Below are 536 nucleotides of genomic sequence, written 5' to 3'. Positions count from 1 at the left end.
CGCCGGCCTCTCCCAGCGGCGCCGGCGCGACGGCCCGGCTCGACCGCCCGCGGCTCCTCCCCGCCCGGCCGGGCCGGGCTCGGCTGCCCCGCGGCCGCCGGGAGCTGCAGTCCCGCCCCGGCCCGGGCGGGCGGCGGCGGCGCGGGCGGCGGCGGCGGCCGCCTACAGCCCCCACAATGCCGCGGGGCGCCGGGGGAGCGCGGCCGCTCCGCGCGTCTCGCAGGGCGGGGGGCGCGGGAGAGGGGCCGGCGGCTCGTCCTCCTCACGGACTGCGCCTCTCCGAGACCGCCCGGCGGCGCCGGCTGCGGGGGAAACCCTCCCCGGGTAATCGTAATTCGATAATGCGATGAATGCCCCTTCTCGAAAGTCGTTGCGTTAGGAACAAAACGGCTTTCCAGAACAATCCTTTACTAACTCAATAAAACGCAAGGAGAGAGCGCTCCGCCTTGGCAAAGACCTGCTACGGCGCTCGCGGTTTGTGGGAGTATTTTATTCCAGCAGGTAACCTGTTCCTTCAGATTCCGGGGGGAATGTTA

This window comes from Cinclus cinclus, chromosome 3, assembly GCF_963662255.1.
Source record: "Cinclus cinclus chromosome 3, bCinCin1.1, whole genome shotgun sequence".
Taxonomy (NCBI): Eukaryota; Metazoa; Chordata; class Aves; order Passeriformes; family Cinclidae; genus Cinclus; species Cinclus cinclus.
The sequence above is the reverse complement of the archived record's forward strand: the minus strand, read 5'-3'. Positions refer to the sequence as shown.